General features: G+C 45.7%; 1 protein-coding gene across 4 annotated transcripts in view; it reads left to right on the forward strand.

The window, feature by feature from the left end:
• The first annotated feature begins 6,957 nt into the window (after positions 1-6,957).
• CAB39 (calcium binding protein 39) overlaps positions 6,958-13,413 on the forward strand; it is an 83,319-nt gene continuing 76,863 nt past the window's right edge. The window contains exons 1-2 of one of the 4 annotated variants that reach the window (XM_070270645.1): positions 6,958-7,039; positions 7,285-7,355. The gene's annotated coding sequence lies outside the window, so the exon portion shown is untranslated. Of the gene's footprint in view, positions 7,356-7,571; positions 8,116-10,633; positions 10,707-13,413 lie in introns of those variants that run through there. The other 3 variants (XM_070270646.1, XM_023642533.2, XM_001494866.7) reach the window with 3 other exon arrangements.

A 13,413-nucleotide genomic window follows, 5' to 3' on the forward strand; every position in this document is an offset into this window, starting at 1 on the left:
CCAAAGTTAAGGGGTCAGCAAAACTGGTTCCTTCTGGAGGTTTCAGGAGAGAATCCATTTCTTTGCCTTTTCCAGCCCTTTTCATTCCTGGCTCATGGCCCCTTCCTCCATCTTCAAAGCCTCCAGTGAACTAGCTTCCAAACTCTTTCTACTTCTGTTGTCATATCACCTTTTTCTCATTTTGACCCTCTTACCTCCCTCTTATAAGGACCCTTGTGATGACATTGAGCCCACCAGATAATCCAGGATAATCTCTCCCATCTCAAGGTCCTTAACTCAATCTGCAAAATTCCTTTTACCATGTAAGGTAACATGATTCCAAGGATTGGGCTATGGCCCTCTTTAGAGGGCCATTATTCAGTCTACCACAAACCTTTTATGAAGGACCGACCAATAATTTTGTCATTTTAACAGAGAGAAAACCAGTTTCTAGTTTTGCATCAGTATATTTGATACTAAAGCTCTTTTTGAAAATCTTGTAAGTAAATCTATCAAACCTTAGCCAGCATTGACCATAACAAATATAATTCTCTTTTCTAGAACCTTCTATAATTTTCTATATCCATTTATGTTGTGTCTTACACTTTCCTCTTTCTCACTCTGGAACAACCAGCCATTTTACTTTGGGATAAAACTACTCTCTTTTTTAACAAAACACATCCTGCTTACACCTCGACTCCCAGGAACTTCCCCACTATTTCACTGGTCACCCCCTCCCTGGACCTCTATCCTCTTCTTTCTCTATCACAAAGAGGGAGCCCTCCCCTTCTCCTGTGATCCCACGAAGGCTCCTACCACCTTACAGACCTCTAGGCACCTGTGACCCCTTCTCTTTCCTGTATCTTCAACTTCCTCTTTAATTGTTCCTTTCCAGCAGCCTGTAAGCATGCTCAAGTCTCTATCTTCCAGACCTTCCTCTCCACCTTCCTGTCTAGAAAGTGCCACCTAGCATCACTATTTCCACTTCAATATCTTCCATTCACACCTTAAACCCACTGCCCCCCAGGTGCTACTTCTCCCATCACTCCACTGGTACAGCTCTCTCCAAGGTCACCAAAATCCTCCTACTGCCACATCCAGCTGATAACTTCCAACCCTGTATTATTTGATCCTACTGCAGCACTAGACTGTTGACTATTCTTTCTCTTGAAATGTGCCCGTGGGACATAATGCTCTCCTGGTTTTCCTCCTATCTTCTGATTGCTCCTAAATGGTGTCCATCTAAGCAAATAGCCCTACTATCCAGCCAGTTACCCACGTCAAAAGCCCAGTTTTCAACCTCTATTCCTCATTCTCCACTACCGTCTATATCCATCAAGTCACCAAGTACTACCTTCTAAATATTTTTTTTTCTAACTGATTCCCTTTTCTCCATGCCCGCTGCCACAGTCCTAGCTCAGGCCCCATTATCTCTTGCCGGACTGAGAACAACCTCCAGCTGGTCTCACTTCCCCTAATCTGACCTGCTTCCCATCCGCAGTGCACACAGGATCAGAGTGCTGTTTCTAGATCTAAAGTACACATCTAAGCTTGTCACTTCATGGTCTAAAGTTTCAATGCCCACTCCACACAATCTATCACCACTGACTTCATATTGAAACCCTGTCTTCTTAACCTGCATGACATGGCTCTTCATGATTGGACCTTTGCGTATCTCTCCGGCGTTATCTGGTGCCAACTCCCTTCCTCAAATCTTGCCATTGGTGACAACATGGATGAAACTTGAGGGCATTCTGCTAAGTAAAATAAGTCAGAAAGAGAAAGACAAATACTGTATGTTCTCATTTATATGCAGAAAAAGCTGAACACATAGAAATAGAGAGTAGAATGGTGGTTGCCAGGGGCTTCGGGTAGGAGAAATGGGAAGATGTCGGTCAAAGGGTACCAACTCTCAGCTATAAGATAAATAAGACCTGGGGATCTTATGCACAGCATGGTGACTATAATTAACAATACTGTAGTGTATATTTGAAAATTATTAAGAGAGTAGGTCTTAAACGTCATCACCACACACACATACAAATCATTAATTTATGTCAGGGGATGAAAGTGTTAACTAACCTTATTGTGGTAGTCATTTTGCAATATGTACACGGATCTGAGCATCACATTGCACACTTTAAACTTCCTTATGTTATATGTCAATAAGATCTCAATAAAGCTGGAAAAAATAGCAATAAAAAATAATTCCCCTCCCCAAACTCTAAGCTCTATATACTGAGCCACTCATATGCACTTCTCCCAATTCACTGTGCTTTCTGCTTTTGGTGCTGTTCACATGATTTTTCTTGAACATTTACCCCCATCTTCAACTGGCTAAATCTTATTCAGGCTTCACGTCTCACTCTTCCGTAACTGCCTGTTGACTGGTGCGTCTCTCCTGAACTACAAGCTCATTGAGAGCAGGGTCCATGCATTGTTGAATGTCTCCTTTCCACTGCTTGTGCCCAGTCATTATGTGCTCTCAAGAAGTATTTGCTGAATAAACAAAGTTTCAATGGGATTTAGAGCAGGTTTGGTGGGTGTGAGTGTGTGGGAAGGGTGGGTGGATGGGAGGAGCAGTGGAACAGAAGAGTCGCAAAGTTCAGGCTTCAAAGGGCTCACCAAGTGGCGGTTGAAGTGGAGTGGAAGTGAAGGTCACTGGGGCAGAGAATACGAGGGAACTATGACCCAACATATTGGATGAGTGGCACCTATATTGCCTGGGAGAAGTCAGATATGGGGTGGGGTGCAGAAGGAAGCCATGAGTCAGGCTCCGAAGTCCTTTCATAGATGGTGTGATTAAGGCAGGGAGGTGCCTTCACTGATGTCCCAGCTTCATCGGAGGAGAGGAGAGGAAATGAAAGTGGTGTAAGATTTACGGGATTTACAGGACCAACACTGACTCCAGGACTCTAACGACCCTGCTTTATGAACCTGAGATCTGCAGAGGCTGCACAGGAGAGCGAGGGGCTTCTGTGGAGAGGGTTTCAAGATGAAGAGGGGGAGGGATTTCCCAGGAAGAGGTTGTTCCTACAAAGAAATATATTAATAGAAACTGCTTTCCAGAAAGCCCAGTGGGAGGATGGAGAAGGGGTCTCCCCAGTGTAAATTCAAGTAGGCTAATGATGTGGCTCCTTCTACTTTGGCTTCAGAACTTGTTACAAACCCCTGCTCCAGAAATTGGCTGCTACAATTCTCAGCTGTAGTGGGCTTATCCCAGTTAAGAGATTAACCTGGAATCCTGCTCTGACCCTTTAAGCAAACCCCTGCATATGGGATAATCCACCCCCGTGCATTCTTTTATTCCGTGAGAAATTGGGCCCTGACTTGTTTTTGTGGAATGTCAGGACAATAAAGGCCTCCCTTTGGGACTATAATTAAAAAGACCGTTGGTCTTTTCAACAACAAGAAAAAGCTGTGGGAGTAAAAACTCTTATTGAACAAAGTGTCAAAATTAGATAAAACTTGCAGTCGGCTCACTGGAGAGGGCCAGACACCTCCCTTCCATGGTTGCTAGAGAGGAGCAAAAAATTCCACCAACCAGACTGCTCGGGATTTTTTGACCCATTTCTCTGTAAGCCTAAACAGTCCCTGGACAGCTATGGTTTTTCTAACAGCTTCTGCTTGAGATAAATTGTCCTCAATTGGAATGGACTTTATTTTTTCAATTTTATTTTCTGCTTTTCTCCCCAAGCCCCCCACCCCAGTACATAGTTGTATATTTTAGTTGTGGGTCCCTCTAGTCGTGGTATGTGGGATGCCACCTCAGCGTGGCCTGATGAGCAGTGCTATGTCGGCGCCCAGGATCCAAACTGGCAAAATCCTGGGCAGCCAAAGCGGAGCGTGGGAACTTAACCACTCGGCCACAGGGCCGGCCCCATGGACTTTACTTTTAACACAATTTTATTTTACTTCTATTTCATATGTTTTATTTAGGTTTTTCATATATATTCTCTAGCAAGATTAGTCTAGCTTTCTTTTGTGTGTGCGTTGTATTTACTGAGGTTTTGGTATCATGGCAATAACAAGAATAAGAATTATCAGCATCCCATCCACCCTCAACTTGTTAGAAATGCAGAATCGTGGGCCTGGACCCTAGACCAATGGAATGGATATCTGCATCTCAACAAGATTGCCTGGTAATGCACATGGACATTACAGTTTGAGAAGATGCCCCCGGTCTTGTCATTACTGAAAACGGCTCCTTCCGTAATCTCAGTGTAAGCAACGTGGCTCTCCAACTAGCACCTTCTTCTTTTGAGCTCATTCCCCCTACAGTGCTGAGTGCAACAATCCTTTCATGTTCATCCCCTTGATCCTACCTCTTTTACAGGGTCTACTGCCTCCATACCCACCTGCATTTTCTCATTGCCTCCTTGTCTGGCTTGGACTCAACAGTCAGCCATTATTATTGTTATTGCTTCCTTATATATACCCTCGCCTTCCTTTCCCCTTTCTCTCTCCATTGAGCTGTCTAGCAGAAATAACCCTGGTTGCATCCAACTCCTCACCTTTCTGTGCCTGCACTTTCCCAGCAAAACGTGGCTGACAAAATACAGAGAATAACCCTGCTGACTGGTCCTTCTTTACGCCTTCTCCCCTCCCCTCAAACTTCCAACACCTCCTCCCCCTCCACACCCTGAGCTGATGATCTTGCTCTCTGTTTCCCCAAGGAGACAGAAGCCCTCAGAAGGGAACATCCACATGCCCTGGCACCTTGTCCAGCAGGCCCCCTGCCTCTCTGTCCATACTCTGCCTGCCCTCTGTTACTGTGCAAGGATGGCGCCCTGCTGGAACCCAAGGCCAGACCCTCCGCTGTGCACTGCAACCTTCTCTTCTTGCTCACTCAAGGACAGCTCTCCAGAAAGTCATCCCCCTGTGCCACACGCATCATCAAATTTTCCCTCACTACTGAATCGTTCCCATCAGCAGTTAAGCCGGCTGTAACAGCTCCCATCCTAAACGCAAAACAAAATGAAACAAAACCAAAAAATCAGCTTTGACCCCACATTTCCCTCCAGCTACCATCTCATTTCTGTGCAAAACTTCATGAAAAAGTTGTCTACATTAGCGATCTCTCTTTCTAGAGCCCCATTCTTTCTAGAGATCTTTCTAGATCACTTCCACCAGGCTTTCCCTCTGCTGAAGCAGTTCTTCTGAAGGCCACGAGTAACCTCTACGGTGCTAACACCAACACCACCCTTCCTTGAACTACAGCCGAAATGGGTGGCATGGATCCATCCTCCTGGTTGTCCAGCACACGAGGCTCTCCTGGGTCTCCTCCTGCCACCTGTTCCTCAGAATCCTTTGCTGGTTCCTTGTCATCTCCCTGGCCTCTCAGAGACGGGGGCTTCGGGCTCGTCCTTGGCCTTGCCCTGTATTAACACTCACTCCCTTAAATGACCTCATTGAGTTCTGCGATTTTCCCTTCTCTGAGGACTCCCCAAGTTCTCTCTCCAGCCTGGACCTCTCCCTAAACCCCAGCCTTCTATATCTGGCTTCTTACTTGGGTATCTAACAGGCAGCTCAAACTTCATATGCCCCCAAATGAACTCCCCCGATCCTCCCTTCACATCTGTTTCTTTTTGTCTTCCCCACTTCACCAAATTGTATCTTCCAAGTTGCTTGGCGAAAAAAACCCCCAAAACACAAAAACTTAGAAATCAGCAAAATCCTGTCAGCTCGACCTATTAAACGTGTCTAGAACTCAACTCCTTCTTTACTCCTCCACCATGACCACCCTGGACCAAGCCTGTCTTCTCTCGACAGGATTATTTCAAAAGCCTTCTAATTGGTCTCTGGGCTGAAGCCCTCAGGCCCTCCAGGCTGGTCTTCACGACCGAACCAGAGTGATCCTTTTGAAATGTCAGATCACATCCTTTCTCTGCTCAAAACCCTCCAAAGAGCTTCCCATACCTGTTCAGAGTGAAAACCAAAGTCCTCACTTGGGTCTTCAGGGCCCCCATTCTCACCTCATCTCTACCCTTTCCCCTCCCTCAGGGCTCTCTTGCTGGGCTCCACTGCGTCACTCAAGCTTCCAGAGCACATTCCCACCTCAAGGCCTTGGTCCTTGCTGTTCCCTCTGCCTTTCCACGCACAGAGCTCACAACATGCTCTTTCTTCTTGTAGGTGCTCCCTGTAGGAGTGCTATAAATAGCAGTACCCTGCACTCTCTCCCCTCTTTAGCCTGTGTTGGTTTTTTCTCCATAGCACTTAAGACCATCTAATATGCGTTGGTTTATTTGTTTATGGTTTATCTCAGGAGCAGAGACTGTTTCCTTCGCTGCCCTACCACCTAGAAAAGTGCCTGACACACAGCAGATGCTCAGAATACCTGTTCACTTACAAATTAAAAACAAAGCAAAACCAAGAAACAAAAATATACATGTATGGCATTTTTCTGCACCAGACTCTGTTGTCAGAGCCTTGCAACGCATTATCTCCTTCATCCTGATAAGCCTATGGTGCTCTATGATTATTATACTTGCGTGCGTGTGAAGAAACCCAGGCACAGGGACACGAAACAGCCCGTGGATACGAAATGATGGAGCTAGGATTTAAATCCAGGCTGTTGAGTCCTATTAATCTGGATCATTCCATCACTTTCCACGCTCTCTCACAGAGGATGCTAAAATGAGAGTTAGTTCCCTCGAAAGTACGACACGATCGGTCTACACAAAGTCAGCTGCTGGCCTTTAGCAGAAACAAAGCTTTGCTAAGAGTCGAGGAAGTGGTCGTAGAAAGTGGGCGTGAGACTCCTCCAGGAAGAGTGCTTAGACAGACGAGAAGGGGCTGAGCACTGACATTTAAGCGGCAGACGACAGAAGAGGAACTCCGGTACTGACTTCTGCTTTTCCCCGCGTCCGCTCTCTCCTCGGCCTGGGCGCGGATTCCAGCGCTGAGTCCGCCCGGCCGCCCGGGGGCGCCCGAGGCCGAGGGGGGCGTTGCGGCGCCGCCCGACGTCGCGCCCTCGGCGGCTGCGCAGTGCGCACGTCAAAGCCGGGCTCGGGCCGGGAGCGGGGAGCGGCGCGGCCTGGGAGAGAGCGAGCCTCCAGGAGCCGGGGACGGCGAGGGCGAGGGCGAAGGCGGCGTCGGGCCCCGCAGCACAGCCGCAGCCGCAGCCCGAGCGCGCGAGCGAGCGCAGCAGTGCGGCGGCCGCCGCGGGAGCCCCTGGGCCGCCGTCCGCCCGCGCAGCCGCCGCCGCCGCCGCGGGAGCCCGTCGCCGGGAGCAGGAGCGGGCGGAAGACAACGGAGGGGCCGAGCGCCCGAGCCGCGCCGCGGGGACCGAGCGAGCAGCCCGAGGCGGCGGCGGCGGCCGAGGACGGGGACGGCGACGACGCTGAGGCGGAGAGGGAGCCGCCCGGCCCAGCCCCGTGAGTGACCCCGGCCCGGCCCTGCTCGCGGCGCGGACGCTGCCCGGCTTCCGCCTGCCCGGCCCGGCCGGTCCGCGGGCCCCGGGGCTGCCTCCATTTTCTCGGGCGGTGGCGGCGGGGCCTGGCCGACCCCCGGCCCGGGCCCCTCCGGAGCCTCCCCTCCCGTCGCCGGCGCGGCGCCGGGGGCCTGCGGCCGGGGCTCGGCGGCGCGGGGGCGTCCCCGGCCGGCGTCGGGAGGGCGGGGAGGTGCGGGCCGGGCCAGCTGTCACTCCCGCCGCCCCGCTCCCGGCCGCGGGTGAACTTCCTGTTCGCGGGAGGCACGGTCGCATCTCTGAGATCTTCATTTCGGAAAAATGCCCAACCGATTTCCGGTCGGGAGCGGCGCGGCTGGAGCCTCCCCGAGTTCGGTTGGGCGCCCCCTCCCCTACCGAGCGGTCCGCGCCCGAGGGATTCAGAGGTGAAGCGGGGCCCGCGGTCCCCTCCCCCAAGGAGCTAACGCTCTGGTGTGGGAGATAAGACGAGTACTACACAAATAATACCATACCAGGAAGGAGGTGATAAGTCCTGGGAAAGAACTGCAAGGTGCTAGCAAGGCACCCAGGGAAGACCCGACCCATCGATCACTTCCGCCCGGCAGAAATCTGGAAGGCTCCCTGGGCGAGGCGGTGCCAAGCAGGGCCTTGAAGGCCCAATGGGATTTGGGAGAGGAGGGTTGCAGAAGAGACGGTGTGTGGAGGGGCAGCAAAGCTAGAGGACAAAGGTAAAAAGACGTAGTCTAGCAATAGTGGATAATTCAGTTTGTTCCCTGGGGCCGTGGTGGGTCGTGGGGGTGGGCTAAGGAGATATTTGGGGGCCAGATCCTTGAATGCTGTAGAGGAGCTGTTTGAGTGGCGTTCTAAGGGAAACTTAGAGCTCATTGCTCAGTGACTCATGAGCCCGGAAATGTAAGCTAGGGGATGTTAAAGGCGCTCTTGTGAAAGAAAGGAGAGGAGGCCCAGTAAAGAGTTGCCATTCTGTGCCTTGAATATGATGCAGTTTGAGATCGATTTTGACAGCTTCCCGGATATTCAAGTAAATCTATGTCCAGCTTAAGCAAAGTACGTTTTGCAAAAAGCTTCCTTAGATGTTAGGCTCTTAAGAGTTAATGGAAAGATTTGTATAAAATAAGGTCGTCTGCGCAGAAGGCGTTTCTGTTGGTGCAGTTCACTAAAATGCAGCAAAAGTTCTTGTGCCGGGTATTAGGTGTCTACACTTGGGAATTACTGAGCTGAACATGACTTTTTTCAGATGGCATTTGTGTAAAGCAATCTAAATTGATGATTTTAAGAAATCAGGTTGTTACTTATATTCTGGGATAGGAAGTTGGATATAGAACGTTTTTGTAGAAAGGTAAAAATTTCTTATGAATTTTTAGTTATGAAAATCTTTATAGGAGAACCAGAAGTGAAAGTCTTTAGCTTTGTTTCGTACATTTTTTCAAACTAGTAGCAAGTAATTAGCTGTGTTTGCAGTCTAGAGTATATGATCTATGGGAGCAGCTTAGAATCTTTGCTGGTTTCCTTTTAAGTCTTTTTTTTTCTTTACATAATGAAATAAGCTGCATGCATATATATATAATTTTTATTAAGCTTTTCTTTTTTGGTCATTAAATATAATCATATAAAAATATTTTTACCCAAGTAAAGCAAGTCTTAAATGTATTATTTTTTGCACAAGGTTGCATTATTTACATCAGATAAAATGCAATAGTCATGCTTAATAACTTATGTGGACTGAACTTTTGATAAAGGCTTCTTGTTTGAAGTGTATTTATTAATTTCCCTGTAAGATTTGGATCCTCTTGTTTGTTGAATAAAGAAAGGTTTTATTACTTGGGATGCGTGTTGTCATCAGATATGGAAGCATCTCACATCTCTACTGTATGTGTGGATGTACTTTTAAAAACACTATAAAAAGATTACTTTCATAGCTGGTGTAATATCTCCCATACACTGTGGTGCACTTCCCCTTCGCATTTCACCCCAACTCCTCCCCTAAAAAATAGTCTTTATACTAGGGCCATCTGTATAGGTGAATTACTTTTTGATCATGACATCACAGAGATTCAGGCTAGATGTATTTAGTTTTTCTCTTGGTCTTTCTTTAGTGAAATATAGATATTTGTCATGAAATAATTTGCTGCTATAACAAAAGGGACTTTCTGGTTTTTGATTTCAAGGCAGTTTACTTTAGTTCTTTGGCACTTCAGATTGCAGGTTCTTGTTTAAACCACTTAGTTTTTTCCCCTGTGCTTTACATTCTAAAATGTATTAATGAGGTCTCTGTTTCTGTTTCTAATGGCGTATAAAGTGAGAACCTGAGATAGACTTATAAATTTTCATAAAGTTAATATAAAAGAATAGCTAAGAAAGTCCAGTTTAAGAACGGGGTTTGGTTTTATAATTTGATTTTATTTGAATCTTTATTTGTATTTGCACGTGTATACCACAAAGCATCCTTTATTAATTTTGAATATTTACTTAAGTTTTTCGTTTTGATCAACTTTTGTAGGTTATAGATTTCTGTCATTACTGCCTTTTTTCCAGGAGGGGTTGACCACTGAGCATTCTCAGTTTTGCCACCTGCCATAAAAATACAGACACAAATCCAGATCTTGCCCCCCTCCCCGCCCCACCAGCATGCAAAAATAAAATCCAGTAGGGCAAAATTTCGCTTCAGGTACTGTCTTCTGGTTACCTTTCTGGGGGTGTTTTTATTTTAAAAATCCATTTTCCTTTTTTCCATAGCTCCTTGTAATTAGGTATTTGATGTTATGTATGTTGTGTGGTGTTATAGAAATAGAAATGTGATGGGTGCATTAGTATGGATATTGGCAAAAGGTTGGTAAAACTTGGTCGTGTGATGAAATTGTGTGAAAGAAGATCAAATCTCTGAACCTCTGGGTTACATTGCGTGTGACTTGTTTTGTTGTTTAGTTATTGAGGTGTAAAGATCTTGTATTTGAATGCAGATCAAGCCAAGTAACCTAACAATTTAGTGATTAGTCTATATTTTGGTTTTTATTGGAGAGAAGACTAGTACTGGAGCCATCCTTAATTAAAGAAGGAATTGAGCTATATGAGAGTTCTTACTTTGGGTGTCTCACCACTCTGAGGACTGTCCACCTGGACCCTAGCCACTACCTTGAGTAGTCTGGAGGATAGGGGCAGAACAGAGTGAGGCAAATATTTCTACCAGTCTGGGAGTAAACACTAAATGTTTGTTCTTCTGTTTCTCAGGCCTTCCAAGGATGTGAGAAGAGTTAATGCAGGACTGGGTGGCGGATGATAGACTGATGGTGATGAAATTAAGGTTAACAGCTGGTTGCCGTCAGAATTTTGTCTTGCAGTGGGTGTGCGCATGTGTGTGTGTTGTCCTCTGACATGCCATTTCTACCTCACTGAGCTTCCTACCCCCATTGTGCTTATAACTTTTCACTTGAGATAGAAGGGGTGAGAGGATGGCAGAATTGTGTTTTATTAGCTACTTCGATGTTAAACTGGCAGAGGAAGGAAGAATGGCATTCAGAGAATTGCAAGAGGTCAGTCAGGTGTGAAGTGGCCTCAAAGGAGCGAGGTAGAGCCTGCCCCGGCTGTTTCTGTTGGCAGTGTCCAGCACATACCTATTTGCACAACCCTTAATTCATTGTGTCTAACTTGACACACTAACTTCACAGTACAGTGTTTAAGTTGTAGATCTGTGTTTGCTTATTTATATGTATGTATGCATTTTCATATGCATGGTTACAAAGACTGAGAAAATCTACTTAACCGATATTTGTGGCAGTCTGATTTTACATGATAATTATTCCTTGGGAGCATTATCTAGCAGATAAATTTGATGATGAAGGAAGTATGATAATGTTAAAACATCACAGCACCTTGATTATTGTGATAAAATGTTTGTCCGAGAAACAAAATATACATTTTCTAGCTTGGTCTTAATTAACTTGCTACTTTATAACTTTGTGTTGTAAACTGTCTTGCTCTTTTACAGGTACTGTTAACATGTTAGTCACCATTCTTTCCCTCCACAGTAGATTATGGATCAGCCATATTTAGGCACAGGAATAAAATAGCATGAACAGATTTCTGTTTACGTGTCTATAGATAAGGCCCACTCTGGGCTTTAGGGAATTCTGAGAGGCGGTATTGCTTGTGATTAAAAGCACAGGTGCAGCCAGACCCCCTGGATTGTTGAATCCTCACCCCTCCTGTGGGCTCTGCAGCTTTAGGCAAGTTCCTTCTCTTCTCCCTAGCTTAGATTCCTTGGATGGGAGTGATATAGACCATTTCCGAGAATAATGTAGGGGGATGAAATGAGTCACTCTGTGTAAAGTGCTTAGAACAGGGCCTGGCACATAACAAGTGCCGGACATAATAAGTTTTATGATGCTGCTGATGCTGATGATAGACTGTTTCGGGTGGAAGAAATGTGAGAACTTTAGAAACCTTCTGGTCGGAGTGGTTCTCTGAAGATGGAAACACTGAGGCTCACGGTAACCAGAGCAGTGAGTGGCTGACTTTGAGCCGTGACTGGTGGAAGTTCCTGTGAAGTAGAGTTGCTTGCTTAGGGTCCTGTGCCTTATCCGCCACAGGACTGGTCTAGAGCCTAGTTATCTTCATTCTTTGTCCAGTTTGTTTGAAAGAAATTTTTATACTTTATGCAGTAATGTCTTTTTGAACCTTTTCGCTAACATTTACAAAGATTGTATTCACATATTAAGTGTTCTTTGGCATATAATCCCTTTTTCCTTTTTTTTTAAGGTGTTTAATGTACTAATATTTATAATTGTGATGTAGCTGGCAAGATTTTTGGGGGCTGGTTGTATGAAGCTAAAAGTTGAAAGAGAGAATCAAGGGAGATGGACAAAAATAGACTAGGGGAGAGAATTACTCTTTGAGTACCATTAAATGTTGGGCAAACCTCTGAGGTAGGTAGTTCTGCCCCCCAGCATCGTTACAGATGGGAAATCAAAGTGAGGAGCGTGTCCAAGGTCATGCAGAAATTGTACGGTTGAGCTAGGATTTGAACCCAGATCTCACTTCGAAATGTGTGCACCCTGGAATAGTGTGTGACTTTCTCATATGAAATAGTTTTATTTTCCTCTATAGGGTCTTGGTTTTTTTGCTAACCACTTTTTACTTAGTACTTTAGAGTGAAGATTTATAAATATAGCCTAATGAGGATTTTAACAGGTTTCCAGACAGTGACCACATGTTATAATACAAAACGAGGTGGTTTATCCTAAATGCTCTAGTTGTACAGAGTCATAATTTGATTAGTGGTTTATAGTTTTAGTTAGGCCAGAGTGTTTCTTTTCCATGTTAGTCTTGTAGAGAAGATAGGAGACCTTGTGTTGCAGTGGGAAGTGCAGAAGCCTGGGTATTGGAAGGTCTGGGCTGGGTCCTGACTCGATGACTAATCGTGTCATGCTGGTTAAGTCACTCCTCTCTGGGCTTCAGTCGTCCCAGGATTATACCAAGGGGACCAGATTGAAAAACTCTTCAGTCTCTTCTGCTCTTACTTTCCGTGATCCTAGGTGTAGGCTTTCTGACTTGCCTTTTTGTCCTGTACTGGTACCTCTCCTTTTGCCTGTGGTCTTGAAGTCAGTTTATTTATGAGAGCTTTATGGCATGTAACCGTTTTTTCCCATTTTTTCTCCTGGTTGGTTAGGTGCCTGGTGTAATTTCACAATACAGTAGTTCTCTGCTTCACATAATGTGAGTAACATCAAAATGTGTATTTTCAAATTTTTGCTTTTGTACTTATGAATAAATGGTTAAGAAGTAAATGTTATGTGTTGTAAAGTACAAGCTTAGTAAGTCAAGTTGTTGATTAACAAATCCTCAAGCCTCACACCAAGTTCATTGTCAGCTTCTAAGTACTGAATGTTGTGAAGTCTATGAGCTCTTTGTTTTGGGGGAAGGAAAAACATTAACCAAAGGCAATGGGAGTGGACAAGAAAGAACCAAAACTGTAGAATCAAATTTGAGGATGTGAAGAATATGCTTAAGAT

Source organism: Equus caballus, chromosome 6, assembly GCF_041296265.1.
Source record: "Equus caballus isolate H_3958 breed thoroughbred chromosome 6, TB-T2T, whole genome shotgun sequence".
In the NCBI taxonomy this organism is placed as follows: domain Eukaryota; kingdom Metazoa; phylum Chordata; class Mammalia; order Perissodactyla; family Equidae; genus Equus; species Equus caballus.